This window comes from Sinocyclocheilus anshuiensis, unplaced genomic scaffold (assembly GCF_001515605.1).
Source record: "Sinocyclocheilus anshuiensis isolate Anshui unplaced genomic scaffold, SAMN03320099.WGS_v1.1 scaffold1531, whole genome shotgun sequence".
Classification (NCBI taxonomy): domain Eukaryota; kingdom Metazoa; phylum Chordata; class Actinopteri; order Cypriniformes; family Cyprinidae; genus Sinocyclocheilus; species Sinocyclocheilus anshuiensis.
Window position 1 is genome coordinate 859179 of NW_015551200.1, and position 10289 is coordinate 869467.

General features: G+C 36.8%; 1 long non-coding RNA gene and 1 pseudogene across 1 annotated transcript in view; both read left to right on the forward strand.

Moving 5' to 3' along the window:
* LOC107663383 (uncharacterized) overlaps nucleotides 1-1844 on the forward strand; it is a 4036-nt gene extending 2192 nt beyond the window's left edge. Inside the window, exon 3 of the long non-coding RNA XR_001631323.1 lies at nucleotides 1190-1844. This is a non-coding gene — a long non-coding RNA (uncharacterized LOC107663383). The remainder of the gene's footprint in view (nucleotides 1-1189) is intronic.
* A 4354-nt stretch (nucleotides 1845-6198) lies between these two features.
* LOC107663367 (retinal guanylyl cyclase 2-like) overlaps nucleotides 6199-10289 on the forward strand; it is a 17585-nt pseudogene continuing 13494 nt past the window's right edge.

Below are 10289 nucleotides of genomic sequence, written 5' to 3' on the forward strand. Positions count from 1 at the left end.
GTGATTGTCACTGGCGTGAACCAGCACCGTGCCTCCTCCGATTTCGGGCATTTGTCGGCGATTTCGCACAACCTGTCGGCGAGTTAAAATCAGGGCTAAAATCGTGCAGTGTAAACTTATTAGACATGTTACTGTAAACATTGTATTTAATAGAGTGGGGGAACTATGGCGTCACTTTGTAGGCGGATCGGCTGTTAGCATCGCACTGGTACCCTCGACAAAAAGCCAATGGGATTTTTCCATAGGCGTTTGGATTATCGCAAAAAATAAGCTCAGTGTTCAATCATAATTCATGAAACTTAGACGTTTTGTCCATCAAGATAATCTTCACAGAATAATATAACTCATGATAAATGATAGCTAAAATAAAAGCGCCAGAACTTAAAAGCTTTACATGTAGGCCTATTTACACGTAGGCTATATATTTATATTTATATAATTTATATAATATAAAAATATATTTAATATACAAATATAACATGTTTTTCTTAAATATATAAATGTATGTGTGTGTATTTAAATGTACATAATAAATATACACAGTATACACACATATATTATGTAAACAAAAACTTTTATTTTGGATGCAATTAATCGCGATTAATCGTTTGACAGCACTAATTATAATACTAGGCCTATTAATAATAATAATAAATAAATACTTCAGTTAAAGCTGCAGTCACATTAACTGTTCTGCGAAAATTTGCAATTTCATTAGGAATCTATTTTTTTGTTTAAGTTGGCCATGTGAATGGCTGCTTTGACCAACAACTGTTCGGCTTGAAAATGACTTTTATGTGAGCAGTGCTTTATACGTTGTTACACTCTTGACAACGAACAATGAATTTATTGCCCAAATATTTTGCTATTGTGACTGCATTGTGCTTGTTTCAGATGAGTTTATCATCTGGTGCATCTAGGCAGCTTTGCACAGTTTGTGCATTAAAGTTACTTTATACAAAAAATTATAAAAACTTAACTGCCTCTTGATTCCTCAGTCAATTTCTAAAGCTTAGAAAAAGATTTGGAAAAAGGTTTAGAAAAGTTGTAAAACTTGTGTAAATACTCACTTTTTTTTCTTTCGCTTAACCATAATTTTTAAGTGAAAAAAGTAAGTGAATCTGTGAAGTGGAGCCCCTCTTTTATTTTATTTTGTGACCAAATCTCACAAATTCTTTCCCCCTTCTAGTGTCCTAGTTGTCATCAGTCTAATGTGGGAGATTTGGACGGTCAGTGTGCAGTCTGCAGGTCTTGCTCTAAATTGAAGAGGTCCGTGTTTCAGTTCTGCCTGGCGTGTCAGAGAGAGTGGCCACGCGACACTCCGACCACCAATTCCTGCACACTGCCAAACTGTGCGCTCCTTGCTGCACTCCTCAGCAACACAAAAATCACTGACCCACACAGTTCGGTGAGAGGATGTCCATATTTCAGGGCCTGTCCAGGGTGCAAGGCCCTGCTTACACACAATGGAAAAGGCTGTCCCAACATCATCTGCCCTCATTGTAGCACACCATTCTGCTTCCGCTGCCTCCGTCAGTGGTGCCCTGGGCTGGAGAATATTGAAGCCTTTGGGATTCTTACCAATAGACTGTCCCTCTTTCAAGATTATGATATAACTCCATGTAGAGTTGTGGACAATAAACAAGAGTCTCACAGTTTTTGGACTGTAATGAGAAATTTTTGAACATAAGATCTGTTAAATGCTAAAAACCAATGAAATATGGCCAGTTAAGGCCTACCCTATATGTGATTTATATAGGAATACCTGTTAAACATGCTATTGAAAACATTGTTATTCTTGTATATGTTTAGAAAAAGGTAAGTCTAAAAAAAAAATAATATAATGCCACTTGGATGATTTAGAAGTTAAGATTACCTCTCTTTTTTTCAAATCTGAAATGCTGATTACTTTGTACTACATAGTAATATCAATAAATATCTTTATAATGCTTAACTCTATTTGATTTCATTAAATCTTTCTGTTATTGCACAAAGAGTACAAAAAAGTATTGTAATTGTATGTATGCCTTCAAGTAATCGATTTAATTTGAGTCAGTCAATTTAAACTTGACAATTACTGAAATGTTTTTAACATACACTACACTTGGTAAAACAGTCAACTTGAATAGGTTTTCCCAGCTTAAGATTTCCAAAGCAGTCACCAGGCCTTCTACTTGGTTTTAGGGAAATTGATCACATCTCAAGATTAGGCTCAAGATTTCTAGTTCAACCAAAAATCACAATACCAACCCCATGCCATTTACTGACTTTTGTATTCCAGTCTAATGAGGAACAGAACTGAAGTAGGCTAGTTATGAAAATAATTTGCTTGACAGCCGTGGTCACTTCATTCACTTTCACTGCAGCTATGGAAAAGGGCGTTTGAGGCCATTAATACAGAACGGATTTGTTTAAGAGCAGTGCAGTGTAGTCGAATGAAAAAAGGTCTAATGTGGCGAGGGGGGGGTGGGGTTAGGATGTAGTGCAGTGTATGTGCAGTGGAATGTAAAAACACGTTCTTTGTGAACGACCCATCAGTTATTCTGCCATAAACAATATTTTTGTGTTTCCAGATGACAGAAATTTGTACAGGTTTAGAAGGACATGAGGTTGAGGATTTTCCTTGTTTCTTTAAATGGTGCAGATTTACGCAAATACAGCATAGCCTACACGTTGTTTGCCATGTCATACATTTTAGTGTATGTATTTATAAATTAGCATGATTTTACTATGATAATGTACTAATAATTCTGTCAAACTTTAATTAACAATTATTTCAGGCAAATTATGTTGCTACCTGTCTCCCCCCACCTCATTTCTCTCTCTCCGATCAGACGTAAGAGGCTTGCTCTTTACAGCACTACCCAATCTGACTAATCTGATTAACTTAAAATGTACTCCTATCAATCATGAGCTAGCGTGACACACACACACACACACACACACACACACAGACACACAGAAGCAGGCTAGTGCTCTTGAGACAAGACAGTTACTTGTTCCAGTCAGCAACAAGTTAAAAGTGTAGGGCAGGAGCTAGTCATGACCGACCGAAAGCCTTTAAGGGTTGTATCCCCTCCACCTCTTGACACCATTATGACCTTGATCAAGACACAAGTGGTGCTATAATACATCCTGGTGTACAGTAAATTAGGTAATAAAACTTGAGAATGGGAGTTTAAGGATATACAAGGACTAAGACAATGTGTGTGTCTTCTCCATCCAGCACCTATGTTGAGGCAAAAGGTGAACTTTGTTTCCAGTGCTCTTACAGCTCTCTGATTAATATGAGCCAGCCACATAGTGTTTAAATAGTGCTGCGGTCAAAGCTAAGCCAATATCGCCAGTGGCCGTATAGAGGTCCTTCTTTTAGGACCATTAATGAGGGCAATTAGTGGAAGGAAAGATTTAACTGGATCAAGCGAAAGAGATATTCTAGAACACACCAAACCATTTACTTTAAGGTAAAAGAATATGGTGCATAACACCATTACGCAACATTCTTTTTTTAATGTTTTTGAGAAGAAGTCTCATATGCTGACCAATGCTGCATTTATTAAATTAAATATATTAAATTAAATAAATGCAATGAAAGCAATAACATTGTATAATATTATTACAATTTAAAATACTGTTTTCTAATTTAATATATTTTAAAATGCAATTTATTCCTGCAAAGTTGAATTTTCAGCAGTCATTATATACTCCGGTCTAGTGTCACATGATCCTACAAAAATCAGTCATAATATGCTAATTTGGTGCTAAAATTCAAAAGCATTTTACCAAAATGCTGTCATACAGCATTAACTTTTGATCAACTTCATGCATTTTTGCTGAATAAAAGTATTAATTTCTTTTAAAAGCATCTTACTGACCCCAAAATTCTGAACAGTATATACAGATTGTATGAGAGAGAGAGAGTCTATATGTATTTATTGTAAATACATGTTTCTGAGGCTTTTAGGAGTTAACTTTTTTTTTGTAAAATCAATTTTTCTCTTTCCATTTTGCACCTGTTTTATGAGCATCAACATCAAGTTAAACATTAATTCTTTCCATAAATCTTTTTTAGATAATTCCAAAAGAATTCTCTTAATGGGACTAATTATGGTGATTATTGTGATCACCATATTGTAATCACCATCAGCCACTCTTATGTGTCTATTTGTTAAATAATTTATACCCATTTCTATTTTACAAATTAATATTTAAAATTTTGGTCAAACTGATTTGCATAAATTAGTTTGTATAGGGCCTACATTTGTATAAAAGTCTGAGCACTGCTCCAGTCCTTGAGGACTGCTCGAGGATATAGTCGGGACATAATCTTAACAGGTTTTGACCTTAGAGCTCTTGCCGCACCACAAGTGCTTGAATGATCTCTCACAGCCCCCTCTCTCTTGTCTCATATACCTCCATCCTTTCATTTCATTTTTTTGAATGCTGCTTCGTGTAATAACAGCTTGGTAACCCTGTAGCCTTTCGTTCCAGTTTTCTCCAGAAGGCCTTTAAAGCAGCACTATGTAACTTTTTCTGTGTTAAAAATGTGCAAAATGTATATAATGAGCGAGTACATCATGAATTTATCTTCCAAACCGCGTTTTTGTCTTATTCCGAATCACTACGGTACACTTATAATAAGTACTTATATTTGGACTATTGTAGCCTGGTCGGGTCGTCACTGCTGCGGAGTAACACATACCTGCGTGAATCGCCATAGACATAAACTTAGAGAAGTAGCTCCGGTTGGAATGTTCTTCCGTGGGATGTGTGCAGTTCTGTTTATTAACCGCTAGAGCGCCAAAAGTTACATACTGCTGCTTTAAGCGCATCTATGTCTGACTTGCAAATATCAGACTGAAATGTAGCTTTTATGTCAAAACAAACTCTAAGAAGAGTGCGATTGGCTTGTGCTATTGGACACAGTGTCACAATGAACAAAGAGGTATGATGGTTTAGGGCTTCCTGGGAACTCAAATCTCCTTTCACATGTTGGGAGCTATAGGCCTACTAGCCAAGCTTATAAACTCAAGAAAGATCAAGAAGTAGGGAGGAGGAGCAGAAAAGAAAGGGGGACACATTGATACTTGGGATTTTTTAATGTGAAATGAGGACTGTTACTATTATCTTTCACTTTCATTAATCAAGGCTGACTGTGAGTTGTACAGCCATTTTAGGTATCCAAGACGACTGCCATATTGGCCAGTGCAACATAAACAAAAATTACAGAGTGCACCTGAGGCAACAAGACGGAGTGGGACAGTACAGGCACAATGGTTACACTTTATTTTAAGGTGTCCTTGTTACAGTGTAATTACACATTTAAGTGAGTAATAATAATTAACTACACGTACTTACTATTAGGGTTAGGATTAGGGTTTGTTTTAGGGTTACTTGCATGAAATTCTGCATAATTTATTGTTTTTATAATGGTAAGTACTTGTAACGTGTAACAGACACCCTAAAATAAAGTGTTACTTGTACAATCTGTAACGTTTGATGGCTCACTGCTGATCCCACACAGACAGCGGGATCAAATCCTCAGGTTAATTAGAAACCATCATACAACCTATCTAGTGTAATATTCATCATGGGATTACATTAAACATGAAACAGTCTGCCTAAAACTTCCATTTACAGTTAGACTAGAAACACTAAAATTGGTTACAAATAATTAAAATTAATTAATTAAAGTTAATTAAAAATTGTCAGTGTTGAAGTGTTGTTATTATTTCTACTTTAAATTGTAAGTCAGTATCTTGAATGTTACTGGACCACAAGCTCATATGCACACTGAGGAGAGACAATGCCTTTTGCCATGTATGTGTGGATTATAGGCTAAAGAGGGTTAAGAAGTCACTGCTTGGATTCCCGGCCTGCCCCTCCTTTCTCCTCTGCTCGTTCCTTATCTCTTGCTGTCTCTCTCTCTCTTTGTAAATCTGCCTATTCCCAGTAAGACCCAGGACTCAGAGAGGCTCTTGTTCCAGTGGCTTCCCCCATTAGGCTCTCCAGATTGGGTCAGGACTCAGTCAAATAGAGGGCCTCCAACCTCCAGGGACCACAAACCAAAGATCAACTCTCCATTTTAAAAAGAGAAAGGTGGATTTCTACATCTACATTTTTTATACTATTTTTTCCAAAGACGATAAGACAAAGGACTTTAAAAAAAAAAAGCTTTTCCATCTATTTTGACATGGAATATCTGTCTTTTCCCCACCTTCAATCTGGACTTTTACATTTTTAATTTGGAATTTGTTATTTCTTATTACTATTTCCTCCCTGGAAGTGCTGTTCTGGTCCCCCTCTGGTTCTTCTCAGACTCTCTGTGTTCTAATGGGACGAGTACTCGCCATGGCTCTCAATTAGCCACACTTACCAGGTTAGCCGATCTTTTGCTCTTTTACTAACAATTCTTTATTAAGGGTAAGAGTAGTTTTCAATATTGAATTTGCTAGAGTAGTCCCTGAGGCTTAGAGGAATAGGACTTCCCTGAGGGATACATTCACTAACATTCAAATATATGGGTCTTTGTAGATAAAGAAATATTATTTAAATAGTATTGTCCATTTAATGTAATGCCAAAAAATTGCCAGTTTAGTGGTCTTTAGTGTTAATGGTAAAATAATGTGACATCACAAAGTTACAATAACTTGATTGAAACAAAATGTGATCCAAGATCAGGTCATGAGATTCAAGCAGTCATTTCAAGCAACAAACGATCAACTAACACTGGCACATTTATATAACAGGACATCCCCTTTGAAAAAAATTAACAATCTAAAACACTTATTAGTAATCTTTTTAGTAGTGAGGAATATCTGGAGAGCTTGTATGGCAGCTGATATAACCATATTGTCGTATCACAGTAGCTGTATTACTAGATTTACATATTTAAGTACTACAAGGCAAGGCAATCTTATTTACATAGCACATTTCATACACAACGGTACAAATTAAATATTTACACAGATTGTGAAATTTCTTTAGCTGATGAAACCATTGTGCTGTAATGTCGTACATAAAAACTGACTGAGTAAATGGGGGGCTGTGTGGTGTGACAGTTCTCTAATATTGCAGACAGTAAGGCTCTCAAACAAAGGTGTAGCGTGAGTCTGACAGCAAGGTCCCGTGCAATCCTCTGTAATCCTGAGTTATTTCAGAGCTGGCTAAAAGTCCAAAGAATGAGAGTAAGCCAGACCTAGTGGTTAAGAAGTGAGGGGTAGACAGGACATTTTTACAGAATTTAGACAGAATGATAAAGACATGAATTAGAGGGTGGAGAACACAGAAAAACATTAAAGAACAAAAGGCTTTTGACAGGTCAGTAGAGTGATGATGGTGTAAAGAGATAAGGTTGATTAAGATTAAGATTGATTAAGCCTCACGTTATTTGGCAGTTATTATGGCCAGGGCTAATGAAGGCAGAGCTCTTTAATTGTAATCTGCTTGCTGCTTGCTGAGCAATGGATAGAGGGAGGGAGGAATGGGCAGACAGCCTGGTACAAGTCATGTGACACTTCACCCCAGCTCCACCTTTAAACACCAATGGCACATGAGTCAGGTGACCAGGCCTGCAGTTAGATATTTTAGGTCTAGGATCACAGTGGGAAGGACAGGATGGTAAGAGGGTTGAAGAACAAAACTCTTATTAGCAAACAACATTTAATAATTTAATTGAGGATTGCCTCTTAAAGAAGTAATAGATGTCATTCTATTAAAAAAACATATATTATTTTATTAAAATAAACAAATACGAAAATATAAATATATTTTATCTGTTAATCATATAATCTGCCTCAGAGTAAAAAAATAAGATAACTGTGAGATAAAGTTTAAAATAAGAATTTAAGTCACAATGTAAGATGTACAGTCACAATTAGGAGAAATAAAGTCCTAATACTTTTTACTCTGAGGCAGAAATGGGCTTCTGTATTTTTCTGTACAACATAAGAAAAACAGATCTACTCATTCATTTTATTTATTTTTTTTTATCTTTAATTACACCTCTATTTGAAAGTTTGGGGTTGGTAAGATTTTATGATGTTTTGAAAGAATTTTGTTATGCTCATCAAGGCTGAATTTATTTGAGTAAAAACAGTATATTGTGAAATATTTTTACAATTTCAAATAACTGTTTTCTATTTTGATTCATTTTAAAATGTAATTTATTCCTGTGATGACAAAGCTGAATTTTCAGAAGCCATTACTCCAGTCTTCAGTCACATGATCCCCCAGAAATCATTCTAACATGCTGATTTACTGCTCAAGAAAATTTTTTTATTGTTATCAAAGTTGAAAACAGTCGTGCTTATGAACATTTTTGTGGGAACCATTAAACTTTTTTTTTTTTTACGATTATTTGATGAATATTATTTTTCTAAATATACTTTTTTGTAATAATGTAAATGTCTTTATTGTCACTCTGGTTCAATTTAATGCATCCTCACTGAATTAAAATATTAAAATGTATTAAGTATTAAAGAAAAAAATAGTTGAAAAAATCTTACTGACTTTTGAAATGTAGTATAGATCTATTGACCTTGGTACCATAATCAGTTATATGACCCAGATGCTGATGTTTGAGCCAATGTTACACTCTCACATCACTACTGCATATAGTAAACTACGGTAAAAAGAGTACAATGTATTGTGTATTAATATTCCCATATAAAAATCCTAACTTTGTCTTTTTCTGTTCTGTTTTCATCCCTTTTCTTTTCCCCCTCTTTTCCTCTCCATCTCTAAAACAGACAGTGATGGCTGGTTATTGTGCAATAGTTTTGGGCTAGTGCCCCTCAGTGGGTAGAACCCAAATCGAGAGCTGGGTGTTTTGAGTGTGTTTTTTATCAGCCTTTATACTGTCGCTAACCAAATATTCACACAATACAGCACAACACCTCTCAGTGCCACCCGCTTTTCATTGTCCCAGACAATTAATAGTAAAACAAAAATAAAATGGATGACCACATAAACTCTAGCTTTCTTCACCAGTCCCACCACCCACGATGGCCACGGTCTAGTGCTGGAAAGAGACGACGAAAACAAACCTCAAAGCAAAAAGTGAAAAAACCTGATGGCTCATTGTGTCCTGTGTCCTCGACCCCAGTGCTACGCAGCCGCAGCTGGTGGGGCAACTGTTTTCTCCTTCCTCTAGTCATGCTATCATACTTGCCCTTTGAGGCCTGGGGCACCACCTTCAAAATCGCCATTGTAGGACCGTGGGCATGTGACACCATATACTCCAAAGCCCTGCCAGATTTGGCTGCACGGTTAGCCATGAGCCGAATAAACAAAGACCCCGACCTCAACAAGGGCTACTGGTATGATTACACACTAATTAATGAGGATTGCTCTAGCTCGAAAGCCCTGGCACGCTTTGCTGAGCTGGAGGGCTATGGTTCGGCCTTTCTTGGACCGGCAAACCCTGGCTACTGCACTGTTGCTGCGCTGCTGGCAAAGAATTGGAACAAGGGCATCCTGTCCTGGGCTTGTCTGAAGGCTGACATGGATGAGGGAATGTATTCCACCTTCCTGCGGCCGCTCCCGTTGTCTTCTCGTGTGCTCTTCTCCGTGCTGCGCTTTTTCCGCTGGGCACATGTTGGGATTATAACAGCTGAGAATGACATGTGGGAAGCGACTGGGCATGAACTGGCAGCTTCTCTGCGTGCCCTTGGTCTGCCAGTAGGTGTGGTTGTTACCATGGAAATGAACAAGGAAGGGCCACGGCGAGCCCTAAAGACAATACGGGAGACCGATCAAGTGAGGGGTGAGTTCTATCACACTGTAAAAAAAAAATTCCGTAAAATTTATGGTATAAAAACAGCAGCTGTGGTTGCCAGAATTTTATCGTAAAAAATACGGTAGAAACATTTTAGGTTTTATGGATCTAACTTAAATTTACATTTAAATACTGTAATTTCATTAACTGATATAATGTTAATATACCAACCTATTGACGTACTGAAATCTGTTTTGTACCTTTGTAATACAATGATGACCACCAAATGCAGGTGGTGATGAGAAAGTCACATGATGAACCAGAGCCCATCACAAGCAGCTTTTAAATATTAACATATATAGAAGGTGCACAGTGTCATTCACACAAACACTAAACACCATCATGGTAACACACATGAAACTGAAATAATGCAATAAACCCTAATGTACACAACTGATAAGAAAAAACTAAGAAGAAACAGTTATTTTAACAAAAAAACCCCCATCAAATTGGAAATGTAACGCAGGGAATTCTGGGAATGTCAATTTACGGTTATTCACTGTAAATTATA